At 36.0% G+C, this 25860-nt stretch overlaps 1 protein-coding gene across 11 annotated transcripts in view; it reads right to left on the bottom strand.

The window, feature by feature from the left end:
* SLIT2 (slit guidance ligand 2) overlaps positions 1 to 25860 on the bottom strand; it is a 264849-nt gene that overhangs the window by 217728 nt on the left and 21261 nt on the right. The window lies entirely within an intron of this gene.

Genomic DNA, 25860 nt, shown 5'->3' with positions numbered 1-25860 from the left:
ATATAGCTAGGCATGAGAAGATCACTGTTTCAAGGAACAGATGAGTATCCAGGCTGATTTTAGCGTCTGGAAAGGCCATGCAGTTGTTCTCACATCACCATTTTTGAAAAGTTATTTAAACTTAGATGTTTTTCATCTCAGGAGGTTGCTCTAACCACCAGGCTGCTTCTGAGCTAAATTTCTGTCCTCCTGTCCAAACTACTTTACTCTTCAAGAGCAAACAAATACTCAGTAGTAGGAATGGACAAAAGAAGGAGAGCGGAGTTACCAATGACATTGCAATGTCAGAAAGCAGGATTAAAACCATGCTGCAGCCACAGCTATATTTTTGCTGTGAAGTGGAACTTTTTCAAAACCAAACATTAGAAGAATTTAGCTTCAAACCATCGAGTACGTGTGTAGAACCATGTCTTGGCAAACACAGTGTGTCTTTTCAAGATATGAGGGCATATGAAAACAAGCCGTCAATGGGAATGTCCTAATTATCTAGTGAGTAAATCTAAGATGCCATCTCTCCAGTTAAGATAATTTTATTTAGCTTTCTCTTTTTTCTTGTGAGAAAATCCTGGCTATCGCAACACCAAGATAAAGTACACCAGTAAGAAAGCAAAGGAGAGTCCCCCAGTTGGTTTGGAGGGAGAAAGCTTAAGCCATGCTGCTGCCCTCAGCATCTCCTACTATTTTTTCTTAAATCACTCCCTGCGAGCTTGCAAGTTCTTAAGAAAGACCAGGACCTGGGCACCAACTCAAGACTTAGGAGAAGTTAAATCCATAAAAATAGGAGATTTCAAGAAAGATTTAGGCGTGCAGGTGCAAGCTGTAAACCTAAATCATTCTCAGTTGGCACTTCAACTTCCTGGGCACCATGCTACCCATAACATATCATGCAATCACACTCCTGCCTTTTTTCACACCAAAAATCATCCCAGTCTTGAAAAAGCTGAGGAGTATGGACCCAATCTTGTAGAGTACACACTAAAATATTGTGTTACATTCTTTGACTCAATTTGCTTTAGATTCTTTAAGTACTGAAAGATCTTGTCCTCTCCACACTGGCCTAAGAGCTACTGCATGCGTAATCTCTGGTTTAATTTGTTCAAAAGGCTTCTCTTTGTTCAGGGCCACATCAAAAATCATTCCTCCTTTGAGTCACTTGATAGGGAGGGCATACAATCTGGCTGTAATCCAGAATACACTTTCTCCAGAAACCCACAATGCCTAAGAAGCTTCTGTTTCCTTTCTCTTAGTTGGTGGGTGGCATAGCTGTACTTTTGTTGATCACCTCTGTTGGGATTTGGAAACACCCATCTTGCCATTTAGTTCCTGAAACAGGATCTCTAATGCAGGTCCCTTAACCTTACCTCTTTTAAATGGCAAAACTGGCTCACAAAAAGAGAACTCTCAGAAAACCCTGAAACCTGACTGTTACAGACAGCCTCTGAGAAATTAATAAACATTTAGTCTCCTTGCCTTACAGAAAACCTGAAGATATTCTTCTTCTGAGAAAATCCTACAGTGTAGCATGTAAATAGTGACCTCGTCTTTTGCCATTTTAGACTAGAAACACATGATCCTAAATCAGCGTACTCTGTTTCAGTTTCACTACATGACCTCTGTTTACTCCATATCACAAATGGGCACAAATTCTCCCTCACCTCTATGTTTCAGGAGAGCCCAATTAAAATTCCAGAAGTATACTCTAAATATGTTCTAGCAATAGCCAACTATTTGACTAAAACACAAACAATTCCTCCCATCATAATAACTCTCTATCACAATAAAGTAAAAACATTATTCCTAAAACAAGGTGCAAGGGAGATTACTTTCTTATCTTCCCAGGTATTTTGTCAACTAAATGAAAATGTGAGATCATAACCCACAATAATTAACAAGAATCACAATGCAAGAAAAATTTTACAACTAAAGCTGAAGTTATGTCAAGCTTGGTGTAAAAAAGAAGTTACTTGAAGACCATGAGACAAGTATGATATACCTCTATGTTTCAACATCCTAAAAAGTTGAAAAATTAAGGTTTAGTCAATGAAATGAATCAAAAGGGAGGAAAAAAGTTGTACAAGTGACAAAAAAATTAAGGAACTTATAAGAAAACAGAAGAAATTAATGGGAGAACACTGAGTCCTCTGCTCTTCTGAAAATAGTCCTACATGTTGATCCACAAATTATCCAAAACAGATAACCAGTGATTTGAAATATATCACACTTCCAAAGCACGTGGGGAAGAACATAACACATTTGCATGTGTCACAATAAAATATACTGAAGGATGAAAATAGAATACTCTAGACACAAATTTAAAGGGATTTTTTGTGGGCTTGTTTGTTTTCTCCAATAACAGAAATTGCCAGATCTTTGAGCTAATTAATAACAGCTTGAAAACGATCTGAAAATCCTCAGTGACACATACAGCATTATTTGGGAGTGAGAACAACTGAATACAATTTTTTGTTCTAATGTCAATTTAAATAATACGTGTTTTCCAGTCATAATAAAACGGAAAATGTAGTAGTAGAGAAATAAAAACCTTCAGTAGAAATTTTAAAACAAAGTATAGTTGAGGAATTTCAGGAAAAAAATTCTAAGCCTTTTTTTTCTTTCCACTTTCATATTCCTTGTCACCACTGAAGTATTTCAGAAGGTTTGTGTTTCCGCACTACTCTAAATACAAATGCATTTTTCTTTTTAATGATGTTCTCTCTGTCAAAAGCAGGGGCTTCATGAATGGGTTGAAAGCCCACCTAACTTCACTGTTGCTGCTGGAACACTACCTTTACCTTTTGCCAAAAGCTATTCTACAGCTTTGCATAGTTATATGCAATGAAAAATATTCCACCTACTAAACCAATTACAACTTCAGGAGGGTAGTAGTTCGTGTATTCAACAGAATTAAAATATGACAGATAAAAGCACCTGATACAGAGATGCTGTAACTTATATGCAGATCAAAAAAAGAATAATCCATTGAAGGGAAAAAGGTTGATTAAGACCCTTCCTTTAACGGCTCAAGAAATAAATTTGTGTTCCGTTACATTATTAACAAGAGCAATAGGAATGAAGTCACAATAGAGTAAATAATTTAGCTTTTCTATAACCTAGTTTGTAGCTTAACAAGATGAAACAAAAAAGAAGCAAAAAGCTTTATCATTTAAAAGATTTATGCTGTGAATTAACCAAGTTTGCATAAGAAAGTATTTCATGCTAAGTATGATTAAGTATGATTTCATATTAAGTACAGTAACATCAGCAATAATTATTAGAATTACTACAGTTTTCTTACAATTATAGAATAATGTGTTGAAAAGAGCTCTCTCTAATGCTTATAGTGGGAAAGCATCACTCTGCCTCAGAATCAGTTTTTACAGCTAAACCACCCACTACCAGATGTTTAACAACCCATTCTTTAGGATAACCACCGAATTATGTTTTCCAAGATCCCTTGTAGCCTTTCACTAAGTCAGACATTAGAAAACATTTCCTAGTTTTGAACCTAAATTTATCATCTCAAATTAAGTTGCTGGAGAGAAATGGAAAAAACAACTGGTTGCTAATAACTTTGTAACATCCTTCTCTTTCTGTCCAGTCTTTTCCCATTTAGGATAAACAAACCCAACTATTGCAAGATTTTCTCACAACCTACTTTTCCTAGATTTTTTACTACTAATTTGTAGTCTTTTTTAGACCAAATTTTTGTACAATCTTAAAAACAATTCCCCACAGATGAGCAACAAACAGAAGAGGATAAATCACATTCAGTGTCTTAGGTGCAGCAGGAGCATTAGTAGGTCACAGGTAGTAGATGCTTTTTTGCAACAGAACTACAAGTGATGATTTATTCTGTGACTACCACACCACTCACAAGTTGTATTTTGCCATGCTACCTGTCTATGCTTTCTACATTTCATTTCTGCTTCTCGACACTAGTCCTTACTATATTTTATGAGTTGATTTTCGGTAATCTATCCAATACATCAGAGATATCATGAACTTCAATTTCAACAAAGATGCTTGCAGCGTCCACTCACCACTACATGGCTTCATCCTTGTACATGACAAAGGTAGGCTAACTCCATTTCCCAGGCAGTTAAAACATAAGTGGATCTAGGACTGCACTCGAGACACCTTCTCAGACTAACAGTGAATGGCTGATATGTGTGCCCGAGAAAGAAGTTTCAACTAGGAGGACAGCCAAATGATTTATCTAAACCTGTTTTCTTATATCATTTATGACTATGCCATGGGAAAATGGAACAAATAACAAATAGTACATAGGTCACATCCATTGTTCTAGTTTTATCCAGAAAGCCAGTTTTCCTGTCCCATTCCCAGAAAACACACACTTAAAAGTAGTGCATAAACTACTGATGCCAGTGACCATACATCAGTTTACTGGATTGCAACACGGCCTTACACTGTTAAGACAAACACGTGAAAAACATGATAATGCATTTCACTGGAGTGAAAAACTTAGCAGCAACATAGGCTCCCAGCAACCTTAACCTCATCCTGACAGCACTACTGAGCTTCAAGCAGAAATGAACACTTACATACAAACATTAGCAGATTAGAGCTACCAAACCTACTTGGAATTTTTGAGTCTCCACAGTTTATTTTAAAAAGATGTCACCATCCTTTAGATAGACGGTGGCAAAGACACCTTGATCAAAGTAATGTATTGCAGCGGATAGCCCATTTGTCCCTGCATCCATCACCTCAAATCCATTTAAGGAGTCAGAAATAAGCTTTTATGACATGACCCTTCCAGCCTTGCCCTTTTCATCTAGATCTCTGAGAACTGATTACTCACAGAAAGGGCCAGATTTCACAAATATATATACAAAATAGTTTAAGTTAATCAGCTAACTCAAAGCACAGACTGGCAGAACATACCAGTAGCAGATCAGGAGACAGGAGTGAGGAAAGCTAGACTTCGAGCAAATAGATTTTCTGCTGCCAGGAAGCCCCTAGACTTCCAGAAAGGTGGCAGGTATATTATCCTCTGGAATAGAAGAGAGGAAATGGAGAACCCTGAAGACAGAAGGAAATGCAATCACTTTTTAACTCCTTTTTTTTTTTTTTTCTTCTCCTCAATCCTTCAGTTGCAATTACAGTAATGTGCTTTACTATCCACCTTTCTTGAGAATTCAGGACACTTCTCCCAAAAAGACTGTGACCTACGTATGAATCTTAGAATGTTACACTGGAAAAAAAAATGCAGTTTTAAAGTCATGTTTTATTAAAGGTATTTTTACAGCACAAAAAATAAACTAGCAGCAGATTAATCTAAGTTATCAGAAGAGTAAAATCCACTGTAATTGCAGCTACCTTCCCAAAAAACACCTAAAATAACTATTGCACAACAAAAATGCTTTCACTAGAAATCAGTCAGATATTTACCTGAAAATGAAGAGACAGCATCATTTTACATTAATGCATTCAATTAATAGAAACTGGTGATAAAGCAGTAGGACAATTATTTTAGAACAGAACACCAGTTACTATCTATCAGGCCTTTTCTACAGGCAAAAATACAGACTGAAAAATATGAGTGAGGAAATCCTGAAGAACACTTTTTACCTTACAAATTCTGGAACTAAAATATTCTGTAATCTAAAAGAAATAAAAGCAAATTATTTCATTCAGAAAACAGCAGTGACAGTGTATCAGGCAACCTGATTCTATTAAATAAAATAGTTTCTGAAAATATTTTTAAATTTCATCCACTTTGTGAATTTTGAATTAATTTACCAATTAGATGCCCAACTTAACCACTGCAATCTGAATCAAATAACATCAATTTGTGATATTTTCAGCATCATTCTGAAGTGCAAGAAATTACTCATACTAATTCTAGCTTCTGCATTCACATATATTTTTTAAAATGTTGCTAGTTCCTAAGTTTCTTTTTTGCAGGTTACAGACACAACATGTACTTGTTCTAAAACCTTTTGAAAATCCAGTTATTTTCATATTAAGTTATATGTTTGGATAGTAGAGGCATTAGTGCACATACAGCTGGAAAAAGTTACACAAAAAATGCTTTTGAAGTTCTCTCTCATTTCGGAATATTCTTCATGAGGAATTTTTAGATTCCAGAAAAGAAACATTTACCTTTGTGAGTCAGGTCACTAGAGGAAACACAGTAGTTTTGTCATTAAAATACCTGGGTTTTGTTATGAAAGATTAAAAAAAAAAAGAATTCTCCTACTATCTACTGTCAAAGTAAAAAGTTGGCAAGAAACTGAAACTCTTGCCAAAGAATAAAAAACACACCTGAAACTTAACTGCCACATACAAGTTAGTAAATTCCTAGATGCAGCTTTCTTGGTTTACAGCTACTACAACTTTGTGTCTGACGATGTAGGAACAGTGGATCAAAAACATTTGAAGACAGGGCCCAACAAGCCCAAAGGCATTATAAATGAAAAAGCTAGTTTTCCCTAACAATGACCTTCAGGATGAGAGCTAGTGCTCCTCCTCAGCTCTCCCTAGAACCGTCTTCTCTAAAAACTCTTTAGGGGCTAGTAAACTACTTGCAACAGAAAAGTAATTGAAAAAAAAGCAGATTTTGCCTTCCTTTCCCCAGTGGCCAGAAGTACCCATGCTTCTTCAGGAATAGGAAGGGCCTGAACACTAGTGTGCTCCTCCTTCACCTTCTACTTGGGTCCCCCATCCTCCAAGAGCTCCAGACATCTCCACTGTTGCTCAGCATTTTCCTAAGCGGCAGCAGAATGAGCATGATCCAGGTCTGCAGGGTTTGCTGCTACTTGACAAAGCACTTGCGGAAGGTAACAGATAGGTCCAACAGGAGGTAGGAGGCACATACTGTGTAAAGAAAGTTTTAATTTCATTCCCCAAATCCATTTTCCCTTTAACTCAGCCATAACAACATTTGCAGCTATAAGTTCTGCACTGTGCTCAGAGTTCCCCAGTCTATGCTGGCTCATTTAACACTTAAAACCACAAAAGCTATACTTTTAGGGCAAAGTCCACTATGTATGTCACTATCTAATCATCCACAACCAAAATCTCTTCAGTTATATGGCAAGGTTACAGCAGGACACTGGCATTTTATGAAGAAGCAAAGTGGAAATGCTCATTATATTTAACAGAGAGATGCTTAAGGGTAAAAACCTAAAGATATTGCTTTTTAAAAAAAAATACAGTAGCACCTTGAGAAGGTTCTATTCACTTGACATTTTGGACTTGTCTGTACTAAAAAGGTGAAAAGAAGTTTTCACCCTGACTACAGTACTTCTCATCACAGTCTTAACGTAGTTTAACACAGTTGGCCACGGCCCATTAAGTTCAGACTCAGCAGAAAAAGAAAAGTTGACAAACTGGATGAAATCTCCAGGCAATATGAAAAAGAAGGCTACTTGTTTGAAATTAGAGCCTAGTCTAAAAATAGATATGGAGCCTGGCTCACAGCAATAGATCCAGTTTGCAAGGTAACACCACCAGACCCTTTAACCTGAGATGTGGTAGATATGCACCTATGGGATCCACAAGTGACACCTCAAGATTAAATTGCAGTATCGTCCCAAAACTTATACAAGCTGCCTTCTGGCTCCCTAGAAGAAATATAGGTATTAGGTTAAAATTGCAAAGCATTCTATATATGCAATTTATCTTTCTTTGCTTAAGTGTCAACAATCATCTTCAGCTGCAGAACACAGTATTTGTCATGATGATACATACTGGGACTTAGCAATCTCATCTTCATGCTACAAAGATCTTCGGGGTGAACCAATGAAGCTGTTATTCTTTCCAGAGGCTGTTTTTTGGTTTGTTGTTTTTTGTTTGTTTGGGTTTGTTTTGTTTTGTGTTTTGTTTGGGTTTTTTTGTTTGTTTTTTTGTGGGTTTTTTTGTGTTTTTTCTTTTGTTTTCTGGTTTTGTTTTGATTTTGTTGTTTCATTTTGTTTGGGTTGTTTTTGTTTGCTCTCCCCACCCCTTTCTTTTTTTTTTTTTTGTTCCTGCATATGACAGAGAGGGACACAGGGGAAAGAACATGAGGAGAACGTGAAACTGCACCTGGCTCTGTTAGGGAACATTAAGAGCTACATAGTTTCAACAGTTGTTATTTTCTAGGTGGGTCTTGGAGTCAGATTAGGACAGTAAGTGCTATTCTGCACTTTCCATACTAAGCAAGGCTTTTGTCATTTAATGATTTTTCTCATTATAATAATAGAAGAATGAAATTATCAGAAACAAATATGGGAAAGTGTAATGTCTGAACTTCCTCTTGCTAACACTGCTTCTATTAATACAAATACATCACTATTTGGTTATATCATGCTAAGGCTTTATAGCAATGAAACATAACAGCAAAGCTTTCTAAAGAAAGGAAGAAAATTACGACAGTGGTACATTTCATTTCTTAATTAACAATCATGTCAAGATACACCGGTACTAAGAGTTTAATAAAAATTGGATTGCAGCTCCTTCCTGAGGCTTATGTGGTATCTGTAGCATTGCACCAACGCATGGGATATTAGAGCACTGCGAGACTGTTTACCCTGTCAATCACTTGTCAATCTATCCAGCTTTCTACAAATACCCCTTGTATTTGGGAGCAGTTTCACCAACCTCAGTAATTAAAATTTTTAACACAATGATAGACACATTTACCAAATCTACTAAGTTAAAGCCACTATCATGCACAAGGAAGAAAAAGTAATGTCATGGTTATGTTTTCTGCAATTAGTAAAGTTACATGTAATTACCTCCTATAGCTATTTATTTAAAATGGATGATTATTTTTCAGGTATTATTAAAAAATGTATTAATAATGTGCACATGTGTGCGTGCATGCTCACAGTCAGCAGGTAATATTTGGTTTTTTCCTTCACTGTGTACTTCACATATTAAAAATAAGAAAATACTTTCTTTTACACAAAGCATCTTGGAATCATTTATGGTAAAGAAAACTAGACTAACATTTTCCATTAAGAATGCAGAAGATAAAATTGTTCAGGAGAAAAAGACATCTTCTCTAGAAAAGACAGAGATCTAGATATCACAATGGCTATTAGCTGAGATCAGAATGAAAGTCACCAACAAGTAAGGTCACACCAAGGTTCAGGACATTGATAAGAAATACTATGCTGAAGAAACTGAGAAGTCAAAAAGCTTTCACTGTGCCCAAGGATTTGATGAAGTTGATAACTGAAGAATAGAAGAAACATGAGTAAACACGATATCCCCTGAGCTCTGACAAGTTATACAAGAAGAACAAGTGTCATCAGAAATTATTGCTAATATCTTACCCATTAAACGATCCTCTATTCCTTTGCATGTATTTTTTTCTTTCATTGATCCATGACATTTCAAAAGCAGATTTGAGTAGTATAAATTTCCTCCTGACTGCCCAGGGATCTCAATCTGGAACACTGTAAAATTATGAGCTTGATTGCAATACGCAGTCAGAGTTTGTATCAGTAAGGAAATACACATTTCTGCACCGAAACATTCCCTGTCCTATTACTCGGAGTTCAGATTTGGCAAGCTTGCATTTCCTGAAAAAACAAAAAACTCTGCAACTCATACAGCTGGCCAAACAAAATATCTGTCCGCAAAAACAGAAGAAACCATAGCATCTCTCTCCAAACATAAACACAATGATGACTTTGTAACACTGTCATAATTTGGACACGCAAGGTGAATTCTTCATCTCTGAAACTTTTTACTAATATTTTATATCTAAGCAACATTCCTGGGAATTATACTCTGCACTTTCAAGTGACCACCTACAACAAAGCAAGTTATATAGTTTTCTAAATTTCTTGGTCCTAGTTCACAATGCAGACTATACTGTTCAGTGGTCTAGTCTGCTGCTTCCTCCTTATGAAGTCATCTTAGCTATTTCATACCGAAAAATACATTAAAAAAGCAAACAACAACTTTGGTGACAAGAATCAGAGGACAAAGGACAATTAGCTCCCTCAGCCAGGATCTCATATACATACATTATAATAGTACTGACTAGTACTGTGATAGGAAAGAAGGAAAGACCAGAAGGATTCTGCATTTCAAAACATTAAGTATATTACTGCCAGACTGACATTCACTTCACAGACAATGTCCAAATACTAGGACATTGCATTGATCAGTTCATCAAATTAATTGCAGGCCCTAAAGAAATCTTCAGGGCTAGAGCTGGCGCTGATACAAGTGGAAAAGTGGTGAAGATTTCCTTGTCATTATGAAAAACACACATCTTTCACGTACAGACACATCACTATTTTTCAAGATTCACATGCAATTTACAGTATTGTTTCCTACATTTTTCATATGCTTCCCTTGGCACCAGATTTCGTTAAGATGCTGGCAGTGCCATCTGCAGTTCCAAAAACATCTCCTCTGTCAACAGCTTGATCTCAGATGAGTCATTCAGCTTGGGTTAGCGAGCAAGGATAAAAGCCTCTTAAGTCCATGTAAATAAGTCAACTCAGTGAGCTGCATTAAACACCTTACAAGAAACAGTCAGCCAAGTGGAGAGAGCAGAAAAATTGTCTTTACCACAGTTTGAAATTCTAACCTTGAAATCCTGAATTTAAAATTGTGAAATTCTAAAATCTGCCATGGCCCAGATTCCATTGCAAAATCCTGCATCATCATTCAAAACAAACAAAAGATGCCTCATTCCACCCAAGCAATTCCACTCCCTAATCTTTGGCAGAGGAACCTGAAGAACCTGATGGAAAATAATCTGCCAGCCACCCGTGCTGATCCTCACCACAGGTATCAGTACCATATGGTAGACATCCACAACAGGACACGAACCTATATAGCAGAGAATCTAAGCAGTAGAAAAAGCTAATATATCGAGCTTATATGGAAAATGTTTATATGCAAAAGCAGCAGAAGGGGCTGCATCAAAAACAGGAACAGAAAAACGTTAAGATGTTTGTGTTCCGGCAATATTCTTCCCACTTAAAAGTCTGCTTTCTGAGTTAAGAGTTTTCAGGCCAGTCTGGCTTGAAAAGTACTTGAGGATGCAAAAAAAACCAACCACCCCTGCTTTGGAATTACATACAGATTTAACTAAAAAAAAAAAAAAAAAATAGGGTGGAATTATGGGTTAAGTTAGTGCAGTGCTAGGAAGCTCATGGAAGGCTGGGAAGTAACTGGCTGAGCACCCACAAGGGGGAGCCTGCCCTTGAGAATAAATCTGAACTCTTGCACTTCATTACACAGTTTATGGTTCCCAGGCAGCCCACCAGTCTACAGTTCAGTATAAAAAGCTTTTAGCAAGCTTTAGGCTTTAATCAGGGCTGATGTTTGCATAAGAGGAGAGTCACAGGAGAGGAAGAGCAGAAAGGAAGTTGGAAGAAATTAAGAAATTATATGTATTCCCTTTGTAAAGGTCACGTTGCAATCTGTCTAAATAAACAAATTTTTAAAAAGGAAGAGCAAGCCCAGGGAAACAGGGATGGAACACCCATACGCAGAAGATACATTTCCTATTTATCTTTGCTCCTATAGTATTCCTATTTTCACTTCTAATCTGTTTGGAAATGACTAAATATTTGTTAGTATTTCCACTTTGGAACTATTTATCTTCATAGCCATGGTAATACATTCACATAAAGGCATGAGAGCTGCCAAATTCCTTCATTACAATTTGGATCATGGTGTAGAGGCTGGGGTGTTGGCACTTGCATCTCACTGGACCCGTAACAGCAGACAGTCATCATCATCAAGTCATTATCACATTTTCCCTTCATGGCTGTGTTTATTTTAAGAAATTCCCATGTGTTCAAACACTACCTAGGCTTATTTCAGAGTACCAATTATATATAAAACTTCAGCACAAATAGGTATTTCCTTACTTTCCCTTTACAGTTCATCCCTTCTACAGCAGTTTCTACAGATTCACATCTCCGACCCCACATCCAAGAACAAAAGGCATGAAACAGACCAAAAAACATTTATCACACATGCTTTAAACCCCCTCAAAAAGCTTACCATGTTCCTTTTCAAAACTACAGTTAATTCACACCACATTTCCTTTTTTTAAAAAAAGTCTTATATTTGGAAAGTTTTACGTAGTGTAATACTCTCTAAACATTACACAATCTCAAAAGCACTGCTGATAAAACTGCACCCAGCAGGATATTGTAATTAAGGATAAAGCAAAACAAAGAGTCAATTAAAATGTGATTTCTGGTTATACAATATTTTCCTCTGGTAACGAACTGAAACCAAATTCAGAACATCCTTTCAATCTTCTTCTGGACCACCCAACTTAAACTGAAACATTTTCAATTTTTTTTTCTCTTTTTCTTTTTTTTTTTCTTACTTATTGGTACACTGTTTCTTCTCCTATCTTTATGCACAGAAAATAGATCCAGAGTTTTCCATTTCTTGATTTAGAAGGAGATTCCTAGCAGATCCAGGCAAATTCATTAACCATGGCATACCAAAATGATGATGAGCAAACATTTGAGCACTAGGGATACATAGATTATCTTCTCTCTGTTATCTTCCTTTGGGCACAACAAAACTGCTCTCCATTTTTGTTTAAATACTTGCCAAATTCACATGGGACCTGCACTATTACTGTGCCGAATGAGATGTTACACCATTAAAAGGAGTTTTCCACAGCATTCACATTTAGGAAACTAATTGGAAAGTCATCCCAAGTTCAGAAGCCAAAATAAAACACAATAGACAAATACAGCCATATAACCACAATTAAAAATGCAAGTGAACAAAAAGATGAAGAACAGCAGACTTTCTTACAAAACAATCCCACCCACAGCTAGATAGTGCAGAAAAAAAGGCACCAAATACTGTTACAGGAATCTAGTTCAAGCTCCATTTTCAAAAAAGTACATAGTCAGAAACCTTACATTTCTAAGGAACCATAAACTGGAACTATAGTATCATTTTCTTCATGTGGAGAAATTAATTCCAAATGCAGACCTCTAATTCATCAAACAATAATGCAGCATTTAATGGATACAGATAATATTTTTCATAACTACTTTCTTTGGGACAAACTCAAAGAAATCTCTTCAAGACAGGCATCTCCAGCTTTATTGCATTTTCCCTTTGACTGCTTCTCAAAGACTGGGGATTTTTTGTTGGGGGGGTGAGTTGTATGTTTTGTTGTTGGTGGGTTTTTTTTGTTTACTTTGGTTGGTTTTAAATGTTGACATCTTAAACATCAGTAATGAAGGCCTAAAGAATTGTCAGTACTAATGCATTTGCATACCCACACATCACACACTAAGGCCTTGCTGTCTGCATGAAAGGCAGAGTTATGAACACTCAAACCCCTATTCCAGACAATACACAAAACTCAGTGCTTATCCTAACAGGGCTTTAATTCAGGAAACAAACTTGGAAGCCTTTTACAGCAACAGTAACATAACCTTATGATTTTTTTTTCACTACAAAATGCCTTCTACTTTTGTTTATAAAATGTGCAACAGTTCTTGTATATGGTAATCTAAATTTCTTTAGAGTAAGCACGTGAAATGATTTGCTGGTAACACTTAACACTTTTCTGCAAGTGCTGAAAGGCTCTCTAGGCTGAATCCTACACAACAAACTATCATGGTGATCTGCAGCTCTTGTAAAACAAATAGTCTTCCCCGGATGACAAGGCAAATCAGCAATCAACAGATTCCTAATACAGTACTTGCCACTTTCAGGTAAAAGTTAGTTTTTTCATGCTTCATTATTTTCTCCCTATTACCAATTCACTGTTTAGGCTTTATATAGGTATGAGAACTACTGCTTGTCAGTAACGCTTGCTCCATCTGACTCCATTCCACCATCCTAGTCAAATACATGACATGAAACACAATAGTGCAAGCTGTCATACTGCAAAACAGAATTAGGCTGCTCTCCCCACTTGGCACCTTTGTGGATAAAATCACTGCAAAGACAGCTTGTAGCACAGTGGTTAGGACAACAGCAGTGAATAAAATGGAAGAAAAAGCTTTGATTTTCTGCTACTACAGTGAAAATCCAAAATCCATTGTTATTCCTAAATGTTAAGTCTTGTGAATTTATAATTCCTGCAGACTGTCAAGTTCCATTTCTTTAATAAGAACTCATATCTGGAAGTATTACTAGTATTTTAACTAGACTACTGAACATATGCCAAATGATCATTCTTAGGTCACCCATCTCAAAGACTTGCAACTTGCTGCAGAAATCTTTTCTTGACCATTCAACCTCCTAATTCAATTACATTTCTCCCAGTTTTGCACTTTGTTCCTGTCATATATGCACACACACAATACTGCCATTCTTCCACTATGCCAGTCTGACATAACTAAGCTAACAGCACATAGTTATTTTAAAGCTTTCCCCATGACTTGAATCCAGTTCAGTTCTGAGAAAAAAAAAAAAAAAATAATAATAAAATAATAAAAAAAAAACCACAAAACAACAACAAACCACACACACACCACACAATAGGTTTTGCAACCTGATTACAAGAACAGACAAAAACTCAGTTTAGCCAAAATCCCTGTGAAATGTTTTTAATGTTGCAACAAAATTGAAAAAATGCATTTGAAGTGAACATCCCACATTAGCTAGAAAAGCAACGAACTTTGCCATTGGTTTTGCAAAAGTCATAGTGGTAGTTAAAAATACTTTCTTTTCCATTTTCTGCAGTGTATTTGATGCATAAACACAAAATTGCATGATCTTATTGTTCCATGCTGCACTGTACTTTATGGCTATTGTTATCATCAAGTCTCTTACAACAGTCTTTTCCCCAGTGATCACAATCTTAATTTTTCCATGTTTTGCATTTCCCACATTCTCCAGCCCATATCCACAGGACAAACAATTCTGGCCTTTTTTTTTTTTTTTTTTTTTTTTTAAATACCTTGGTATTATTTTCTCCAACAAAATTTACTGGTGTGCTGTTTAGAGTCTAGATCAGTAGTCAACAGGCTACAAAGTGATGGACCCAATAACAACCAGTGCCTTACCTAAAACTTTAGCAGTACATGGCACAAGCTTTACTGGAGATCAAGAAGCCAAGCACTCCTACATAGATTTGGTAGGCTCTCCAATTTGTAAGAGTTCTGGCTTTTCACTTTTAAAAATCATTCTGACCTAAAAAATGACCATTTTTTTAGAGTGGTATTTATTTTATTCTTGTGTTGTAGGGACATAAATGATGAGGGGAATACCGCAGCTATACTAAAATAAAGCATAGGATAGCTACACAAAAGTATTAGCTCTATTGAATTTATAGACACATGACTAAAATAAGGAGGGAAGTCAGTGTCTTGCCTTTTAAAAGAATGCACAATTCATAATACATCAGAATATGACAAAATCAATTAATCATGGACTAGATTTAACAGTAATGTGTATATAGTAAGGATCAGACAGGAATTTTCTCCACTCACAGAAATGATCACTGGTTTCCTGAGACATACACAAGCATGTGTTTGAGTGTGCCATTTTGTAGTTAACATAAATAACTTAGTTCTGCTAAGCTTTCCAGATTTTTTTTCTCCCACATTAAGATGCACATTTACAGCCTTTTCTCTCCATGTAGCCTTTCATATCTTCATACTCGGAGAAGCAGCTACTACAAATACCTCTTCATTACATTAGCTGTTATCCTATCTTTGCAACCTTTCCCTGTGGGCCTTCTCAAACTTGAGATGCAACCTTTTCAGTTTTGAGGTCAATCAACTATCTAAAGCCCTTCCAGCTATTCACCATTTCTACAATAATACACAGAAGTGGAAAGAAGAGTTGATGTTTCTTCTGTCTCCACTGTACTAAATTACTAAAAGCACTGAACAGCTGCCATCAAAGCTCTCCTCATACACACTACCTTACAACGCATGAGAAGCCCTTCCTTAAAACTATATGGATTACATATTCACAGAAAAAATAAAAATGTCATTGAACTGTCTGGACAGCAGGGGAAATGAAAAGAAAGAGGCAAGGATTTTGTCTCTTGTATGTATTACCCTGCAAATCCTCAAGGAGTACTTAGCCAAAAGATTTACCCTCCCATTTCATCCCCTTTTTCCTTCCAGCTAAAGACTAAGGGCCATGGAAAGAAGCCTTCAGAGCATGGTCCTTTAAAAAACCTGGAGCCAGGGAGAGCCTGCACCTGGGCTTGGCTGTAAAGATGAAAAGATTTCAGCAAGTCCCAGCTTTATTCCCCACAAGGTGGGTCTGAACAGCCCTTAGCAGAGCAGGCCCCTCAAGTGTCTGAGGGAGAGAATAAAGCCTGCTCAGCTTTCATCAGCAGCCTTTCCCAAATAAAACCACCAGCCCCGGTATCCTCACAACAGCTACAAGGATCAGGACAACAGTCTGGGTTGTTCATCACTGCAACCCTTGCTTCAGCTCTCCTTTTTGAGACTAAATACAGCACTTTGTATACTGGCACTTTTCCTTACCATAATGAGAGTCCCTTTAATCAGTATTTAATTAATCAACGTGACCTGCCCACCAGGACTCAGTCCCACACAGTTCAGTGTAGTTTCAGCTGAAGTCTATCAGTCTGTTGCAGGGCAAGTTTAGCCTATGTCTTCCTGCGCACACTACACGTCTTAATCACTCTACTAAAGCCCCTACCAGGACTGCAAAGTGAATGGAATAATCTAAGCATGGTATGGTATAAGCCTCTATTCTCTATCAAAAGCATATCCTAAGTACTCCATCTGACATGTCAATTCAAGAAATTGATATTGCAGAAATATTTTTTAATTAAAAACACTGGAAAACATACTCAAATGGCCATACACTGCTTTAATTTTAAGTGGTCAAATATTTCAGACAAAAGCAAATGCAAGTACCCCGACAAGTCTCTATCCGAATATTAAATTTCAACTTAATAAATATATTCAAAGAAGTTTGAAAAACATTGCGATCCCACTGGCAGATAGAACTCAGACTGCAGCTGTAATTTTTCATCAAGCCTTGGATGTTTTATGTCATTTGTGTGGAGAAAAGGAACATTTACAGTATCAGCAGATTCCTAAGTTTTCCAGCCCCGTTATTGACAGGTGTAAAGGATATGATCATCAGTAAAAACAAAAAGTACACAAAAAAATTTGTGGGTCATCAATAACTGAGTTAAGCTATGCTGATTTTTTTTTTATTATTAATCTATAACCATGCTTTAAAGTGCAGAGTTTTATCCCCTGAGCAGAGACTGATTAAAAACACACCACTAAAAAAAAATACAAAACCCTCCAAAAAGCCTCTCTCTCTAAACCTAATGTAATTTCAGTTGTTACTACTGCATGTTTATAAAAACACATCAGTTGAAGACCGGCTGCTCTTTAACAAAGAGCATTTCATCTAGCTTTAGCTCTACAATGCAAAAAACTATTCAAACATGCTTTGTAGGGCAACATTATTGCAAAAAGCATTTGTAGCTCAACATTACAACAAAAAGCATTATTAAGGACCAAGAGCAAATTAAAGCTTTTAGATAGCCTTGAGTTTCTTTGATACAATGGAACATATGAAAGAAGATCTGTGCTGGCTAAAGTGGATATGCGTTTTTGTAGTAATGTTGTTTCACTTGCCAATTTCCTAGTCCTTTTGAAGAATTCAGACAGTGGCAACTACAACCAGTGTATGATATGTTGTCTGTTTCAAACCTTTTTTTCCTTATAAAAGCTCACATATTCTTATTGAGAACCAGACAAATCTAGCAAAACACGAGTATTTATTTTTATTACTGTAAAATATTTCTTGATATATTCTGTACATATTAGTAATTTTCTAGGAAAAAACTATGGTCTTCATAAGAATGTACACTTCGTGAATTTTTTTAAAAGGAAAAATACATGTATTGTTCGAATGCTGCGTGAGTAACTTTAGAGAGGCTTTAAAACAAATTCAATGCATTTAAAATGCTATATAAATCAACATTCAGGATGAAGGGTCAACAGGGGTTAAACTGTCTGTCCTTCTTGACTACATTCATAAATGTCTTTTCTAGCTGTACTTATAGAAGCAACTGCAGCGCAACTTGGATATTAAAACCTCCAAGGAAACCAACAACAAAAGCTGCTAAGAATTCCACAAGTTTTTCTTTTTTTTTTTTCCTTTCCTTAGGTGTTAATTAAATGATCATTTAACACTGAAATGTAAACACAACATTTTCATCTCCTGACAGCACAGCCTATTATAAATCCAGGGTAATAAACGTCCTGGTGTTAATACTCTGAACCAAGTTCCCACAACACACCAAGATGCCTTGTCGTGTCTAAGGTTAAGCATCTAGACACAAAACAAAGATTGTGCCTACTCGACTTCCAGTTCAATTTTCCCATCGCCCAGTGACCTAGGTAACACTTTGAGCAATAAAGAATAAATTTAATTTCTCCAGCATTTTGTGAGGATTAGGAACAATTGTTGGCCTGCAATGACTTTTTATCCTTGGATTCTTTCTCTTCCAGAGCATTCCCCCAGTTCTAAAAGAAAATTCTGATGGTTTAAGACACAGAACAAACAGAACTTTAAATTAGGCTTTTTTCAATCAATTGGAACTGTTGGAGGGGAAGCAATCAACCTTTCTTTGGACTTTTCTCAGCTATTCAGTTACTTTAGGCTTTAATCTTCCACTCGCAGAAGAAACCTACCATCATAAGGACAAGCCTCTATACTTCTACATTTTCCCTTGGCCCGTTTTATTCCTCTTTTCTGTTCTTTTTTTAATCAAGATGACATGGTTGCACTTAAATGTCCACTCTTTGCAAGCCGAGACTTACAGATGTCCTCTATAACATTTCACACCAAGTTTCTGCACCACATAATAATGGCATTTCCTCCGACATGCCTTTTTACTTTTCATTACTTCCTTCACTAAGATTCAGTTTCCTACTTAACTCCTGCCTAAAAGGTTTCCTATATCACAATTTACCGAAGCTTTCAAGGTTAACCCTCCAGGAACAACCCAGGGACTGATTCAGACTGGAGAAGAAAAAGGTTACAGGTGACCTAAAACCAGTTACTTGCATTTTCATATTAAAAAGCAATTATCTCAGTTCTCTTTGACTGCTATCATGTCAACAAAAATACAGAAGATAATTATTTATGCTTGGGGACAAACAAGTCATGGTAACAAAACTAATAGCTAAAGTAGGTCTCCCATTTACTCTAAAGACCACCAGATCACTTTAAAAGTGCTACAGCTTCAGTAAGTTAATGATTAATATGATTAATGTTTTCACATTAGACATATTTAAATATCAACACCTAACAGCATATAAGACTTTGAATGCCACGGATATTTATGCTGGTCCAGAATAATCGTCTTAAGCCATATTTTTATTTGCTTGGTGTTTAACATGATTTTCAAATTAGTTAAAAGCACCTATAAACAGTTTTGGAGTGTTTGTTCTAATGAAAAATCAATAGTTATACGTATCCCTAGAGAAGCCTTTTGCCGAAATTAGTCAACGTATCACTCAGCAATGCAGATTACGTCAAGATTTAGTGACCTGCCCAGTAGCAGACTTAGCTTACAGCCCCAGAAGTCCATCCAATTTGCCATTTTATCCCGCAGCAAAGGAAATATTGCTTGTAAAAATACATTAAATTGGTTTTATAATGAAAGAAATAAAGGTAAATATAACTGCATTTTAAAGACACCTCCCAATTACCTCAAAATTAAAAATACAAACATCCATCTTGAGAGAGTCATTTCACAAGATGAAAGTTTGTTTCCAACTTTTAAAATCCCATACTATTGCTTCAAGTAACAATGTTTAGTCTGATTTCTGTATATTTGGTACACCATTTTTATTCGTGCACAGAACCATGGCAGGTGCTGTAAAAATACAAAAGAAAGCATAGCTCAGGAAAAGTCTACAGACTGAGAGATTCTAAAACAAAGAGCAGGAAAAGTAATGTAGTGAAGTTTGAAGTCCAAAAATTGCACACAGTGATAATACATTTTACTTTTTTTTTTTTTCTGACTACATTTTAAAAGTTCATTCTGGTTCCACTACCACTTTCACTCAGCTAAATCTAAGGCTGAATGTTTGCTGTTGCTAGGATATAACTACTACAAGCTGTACACCAAATGTATTTATATAATTCTTGTTTCTGGGCTCAAAAAAATAAATCACCTGATGAATTGTACAATACTTTGCGGCACTTCCAAAATGTTTAAAAAGTCATCCTGCTATCTCTAACCATATATATATATATAGGAATTATGCCTGAAACAAAGTGACAGTGGTATCTTTGCTTTGCTCATTACATTGTAAAGTATAACTAAGTTCTCAGTTTGTAGATTTTATAGCAGAGAATGAGAACTGAAGGTGGAATCAAGTGATGGCAGGACAAGAAATGATGCACATGCAAGCCAAGTTGCATAAATATTCAAGCTCCTAACTGATTTTTCGCTCTAGATTAAAAATAAGCAAGTTACAGACAATCAGTCTTCACTTATTTCAAAAGTTTATATCCTAGATCTTCCATACAATAAATAAATGCCAGAGACAAGGTATTACAAACCTAGCATTGAGGCAAAATGTTTTTAATTACTTTAGTTTTTTCTTACAGGTAATGAACCTAAACCAAATTTTTTTATGCCTATTTTTGGATAGTCCTATGTTTGTCTGTAGATTATAATTACAGCAATAATAAAGTTCACAGAACTGACAGTGGACTTGCAACACAGGGGACCAGATTCACTCCATAAGCATCCTAGACTGAGGCAGTAATACCTTCTACTAGAAGCAATGCACCAGCATAGCAAAGCTGTGATAATGGTACTTCCATACTGCAAGAAAGTAGCTATTAAACATGTATTAAATAAAAGATTTCTTTTTAGTTACTGCCTTACAATACCACAAAGCCAAAACTGTATACTCATTTTATACATAGACTATATGCAGTTGCTCTTTGTTAGTAGCAATAATTTTGAAATATACATATTTTCTAAGAACTATAATCACTGTTCAAAAATGATGCTAATAAAATAATCCTGGTAATAAAACTTAGTATTAGAATTGGCATGTTCTTACCAATTTTTCTGTTTATGAGCCTATTATTTGTTTGATAAAATAATTAAAACATTGTTTTTGAACTAAACCATTGTGGTAGAAAAACAGAACAAGTCATAATGCTGGCAGGATCAACACAACGTATGGAAGACTTACTGGTTCCTATTTACCTCTAAAAGGATGAGACTCAAATCTATCACATAAAAAAAAATAATCAAGTTTCCTTGTATGGAGGCTACTAGAATACCTCAAAGCAAATAATAAAAACTGAAACAAATGACTGAAAATATCCAACACTTTTCCAAGAAGGATCTAGCAACAGGTGGCTTCACAATTCACGTTTCAAATCTTTGATTGCTGCAAATCCAGCAAAATCCTGCAACAAGATGGAGTAAACGGAGCACACTGTAGTGTTATTGCCGCACCCACAACAGCGACAATCTACCTATTACTCTTATCCAACAACTGATCTACTTGCACAAGGAGAGAGGTTCACCAATATTGCTTTTTGAAAAGGGGAAACTCATTCTTGCTCCTCAGTGGATTTGTAACATCCACAGCCACCTGTTTGCAGTTGGAATAAGATTTCAGAGGCTTTGGGATAATGAGCATTTTTCTAACAAGCAATTTCTCTAGAGTTGTTAAAACAGATTCAGACTGAAGATAAATATCTTATCTACAAAATTACTACTACAGTCTTACTTGCCATGCTAACTGTTAAAAGGGATATGACAAAACCATAAATTAAGCCTCAAATACAGCTACCTTGACAATAAGGAGAACAGTGCTTTAAAAATATTTTTAAAGTTGCTGTTTTAGCATCTTACATACACCACATTTTCATCATCTTTTCATTCCTATCTGATGTATATTTTTTTTCTCATGGCAAAGGCAAAAACAAAATAATGCTCAGCAGATGACGCAAGTCTCAGGCTCTCCTGCAGCAGCAGGAAAACCAGATCCAAGAGCTGCCTGGAGAACTTTCCTCCTCTTTGTGTCAGCCGCCCGCAGCCTTCCCCACACTGAGAGTGGGCAGCAGCGCTCGGGATGAGGAATGATGTCGGTCCGACTGGACAACGGTAACCCTGGCAACTGTAACCTGCAATTCCTGCCTAACCATTGTGGGATTTATTGTGGCAGGGGCCAAAGAGGCCAAGAGTAAAATGAAGCAGAGAACTATGGTGTCTGACACATCTAGTACCACACACTTTAATCATAGCTGGCAGAAATTAATTCAGGAGGAATTTTTGCAAAGGCCCCCCATGCAGCATGTTTTGTTGTTGTTGTTGCTGCTGCCGCTGTTCTAGCCTAAGATTTTTTTTCTGATGTTTAGAATTTTTTTTCCTTTAATTAATAGCTGTTAGGAATTTTTTTTTGAAGTGACTAACAGACATCTGAAAACCTGAGTGTTTATTAATTAGACTACACTAAGATTTTTTTTCCTTTAAAGGAGAAACAACTTATTCACAACATGTATCTTCTCAAGAATATATATTAGAAGGAAAACACATCTAATATCAGACCTCATCCATTAGAAAGACTTTTTTCAAAGCCAACGTTGCCTAATGTATACAGCAAATATTGGTCAGTAAGGAAATTAACCTCATTCCATGTGCAAGAAACGTGAATCAAAAGGGACAAGCTTTGGGCATGGAATTCAATAACTTTTACACGCCACTGATTAATAAAGGTATCCTTTAAAGCTGAATTTTCAAGCAGCTTTGGATCCAGCACTTGGTATCCTGCAGCAAACGGCAATCAATGAACTGTGATCTAAGCAGCCAAAGTAAGCAGTCAAAATCTATTTGCCTCAGAGAAGCACCCTCTAGGCTGCAGGAGTTCTCCATACCAAGGTACCATCACTGGTGCTAGACAAGTTCGTGTGAGTGGGCATTGGGGTCACTGAAAACAATGCATCCCCTTCTTGCAGGAAAAATACTTGTTGAACAAGTGCTTGTATTGCTCCAGGGGATTTACAAGAGCACCTTCATTTTAACAGTATTGGATCAAAACAGAGGTTCATGTACATTTTGCTTTGAAAGACACCTTGAAAGGTAAGATTAATATACCCTAAAGCAATACACATACTATTTTTAGCATTAAGTATTTCTTATTGAAATATTTATGTCAAAACACCTTTGCAGATAACTCTTAATGGGAAAATCAGTTTCTGCTTTGACTAAAATTATCCATTTTAACTAGTTCCAGGAGATGTCTTGGAAGGCTGCAAAATCGGAAGGAACATAACCTGAAAAATAATTCATTTAATTACTGTTGAAAATCGAGTGTCTTTAGACACAGAAAATAATGCACTGTCTCTTTTAAACTCTCAACTTATTGCTTTCCTTTACTTACACTTCTCATCTGTCAACAAGTGCTTGTAATTTTATTACACTGTCCTGTAGTTTATGCAGAGTTCGTATTATTTTACAGAGTTCTGTTAATGGACTGGATAAATGGTAATGCTATTTAAACTAGTCTCCTGCTCCAGCAAACACAGCTGCAACTGTACTACTATTTCTAGGCAAACATCTTGACCTGAACACGCAGTGCTCTCTCAACCCGTCCAAAGAGAAATTGGAGCAGACAGCAAAGGGAAAGCATAGCTGGCCGCTGGCGGCAACCAACTGTGTCTAATCATAATTCATATACAGTGTACCCTCTTTCTTTTATATTGCATTTAGGCTACACAACAAGCATATGTGCTTCTTCACCTGGCATCTCATTTACAGCCAAGGGTCAAATGGTAATTATTATTCACAGAAGCTCAACGGTATGTTGAAAACTCACAGTACACACACTGTTTGATTAGCTGTTAAATGCCAAAAATAAATACTAAAACCAAAGCACAGTATACTTTTTATTGATCATGTTTAGAGAACTTTAATTCTCCTTAGAAATACGTTTATTTGGATGTAAATACATGTAAGCATATGCAATGATACATGTAAAAAAAAATCCAAATCATTTTATATGCTTTACAGTGATAAAGCTACATGTAATCTGAAAACTGACCAAGAACATTTAATTAGCATCAATCTCTTTGTTGGCCTGACATTTTTCTAATTACAAATTTGGTGCTAAGCGACTGTAGATTTTCATTATCGTTCATATTTTCTTTTAAACCTGAATACATTATAACCAGACATTTACTTTCATGGTCTGATCAACAATAACCCTTAGGCAGAGGAAATTTAATACTGTGAAGCCAGTGATCTCCTACTTTCCACTATATACGCTATGAGCAGTTGTGTGCTTTATGTCAAAGAACATTATAGATTTAGGACTAGCATCTACCCAATATACAATCCTGAATTAAATATATTCAGGTATGATTTTGCCTGAAGTGCGGATCCATCTTTTGCCTGCAAATTACAGCTCATTTCTATTTTATATGAATTTAGATATCAACCATTACACGAGAGGTGGAATAATAAAACGATCATAAACCCCTTTTATTTTTCTTCCTGATGGAAGTAATATCTTTATCACAGCTGATGGAAATTATAAAAGAGACTCCACTGTTAATATATAAAACCACATATGAACATATTATGTAGCACAGTCAAATATTTTTGTTTGTCAGAACAAAAGCCTTCAGGAGCTTTCTGGCCTAGTAATTTAACAACTCATTGCATCTACAGGGAAGTTCTGGAAACAAAGCATACATTCAAAGCAAAGGAAAGAAACAAAAATACACAGAACTAAATGTTTACACCAATAATAGCGTCATTTTCAGTTTACCATTTCATATTATTACAAGGGGGGAAAAAAGAACTATTATTTCATTATATTAAAAGAGAAATCTACTCACAAGCATAAAAGCTTCATTACAACATTTATTCTCAAGAATATTTCCATAAACTAAAGTGGAAACAAACCCAAGGAACCACACCTTCCTTTACTTTCACTCCTTTTTTTTTTTTTTTCCCCCAAGCACACATAGGGTGAAACTCAAAATGAGCAATTTCAACAGCAGAAATCTCACCTGAAGTCTAAGGAAATGTGTCAAACTAATCTAATTAAAACAGGACTGAATTTGTACCACCTCTTCAAAGCCTACTTAAGTATGTCACATTGTATTCTTTCCATACCACATACTCTAACTCAGAGGTATCTTCAAATTTATTTTGTTACAATGACTGATCATGTAGATAAATACAGAAATCAGTATCTAAACTTCATTCCATGTTTTTACTGCAACAGAAATAAACGGCTTCTTAAAAGGGCCAATGGGTCAAAACATCAATTTGAAAGTATTACCAAGATTAAAATGTCAAACCAAAAAATATAATCAAAACAGAAAATCATTACCCAATGTGATACAGTTTTTATTTAAGGTAAAATATTTCATAGTTTTTTCTTCCCACAGCTTAAGTTACTACCTTTGTTTTCTTTGTGAGGGGATGCAGGACAGACTTCTCCCCAGACTTACTATTTGCTAACACTATGATTTTTCTGGTCAAGTGTGTACAGCCCAAACAACGGAACATCACAAAAACAAAGAGCTTATACATTGCTGTATCTCTGGGACAGAATCTCCATGGGCATTTTTTATTTCTTTTAGTACAGAAACCAGAAACAAACAGGAGAAAAGGAAAGCCAAAGTATTCTTTCAGCAAAATTTCATTACAGAAGCAGGAATGGATGAAACAATATTTTGTCTCATATAGCTATCAGTATCTAACCTTGATTAAAAAAGAAAAAAAAATCTTAAAAGCAGTCAAATAAAGTACTCAGCTTAAACAAAACGTTCATTTTCCTAGATGCATTTTAGCCCTGTTTGAGGGAAAAGACAGAAAAGTCTAACACAGGACAGAAAAACAGACCAATTTCAAATGTTTCAGAATAACAGATATCGGGCTGTGCG

This window comes from Columba livia, chromosome 4 (assembly GCF_036013475.1).
Source record: "Columba livia isolate bColLiv1 breed racing homer chromosome 4, bColLiv1.pat.W.v2, whole genome shotgun sequence".
Classification (NCBI taxonomy): domain Eukaryota; kingdom Metazoa; phylum Chordata; class Aves; order Columbiformes; family Columbidae; genus Columba; species Columba livia.
This window is presented reverse-complemented; position numbering and strand designations above follow the sequence as displayed.